Here is a 698-nt window from a genome sequence, read left to right on the forward strand (position 1 = left end):
GTATCAGACCACGTGGACTTCAGGCTAAATGTTATAAGAGACAGTGAATGTCATTCTTCACGATCATGGGATCTTTACATCAGAAAGAACTCACCCTCCTCAATGTAGATGCTCAATGACAGACCAGCAAATTACTTAAAAACAACTTCTAATAGACTTAAAAAAAAACATTGATAGCAAAACAGTACTAGGTGGATATTTCAACACTACTTTGTCACTTCTCAATAGATCATACAGACTAAATCTCAGCAAGGAAATATTGTATTTAAGGGAAGTAATGAACAACCGTTGGCTTAGAGAAGAAATCAAAGAGGAAATAAAAAGGTTCCAGAAACAAATGAGAATGAGGACGCGAGCTAGCAGAACTTGTGGGACACAGCAAAAGCAGTGTTAAGAGGAAAGACTATAGCTCTGCCAGAATTCATCAAGAAGAAAGAAAGGGCCTACATGAATAAATTAGAGCTCAAGATTTTGGAAAATGACCAACAAAAGGAGTGCAAACTAGGCTGGAGCAAGGAAATAATAAAATTTGTAGTAGAAATCAATGAGCTAGAATCCCAAAATACAATCCAGAAGACCAATAAAAGCAAAAGCTTGTTATTTGAGAAAATAAACAAGATCAATAAACCTCTAGAAGCCTCTCAAAGAAACAGAAAGAATTCTAATAAATCGAATCAGAAATGCAAAGGGGGGTATCC

This window comes from Sorex fumeus, unplaced genomic scaffold, assembly GCF_029834395.1.
Source record: "Sorex fumeus unplaced genomic scaffold, SorFum_2.1 ptg000237l, whole genome shotgun sequence".
Lineage (NCBI taxonomy): Eukaryota > Metazoa > Chordata > Mammalia > Eulipotyphla > Soricidae > Sorex > Sorex fumeus.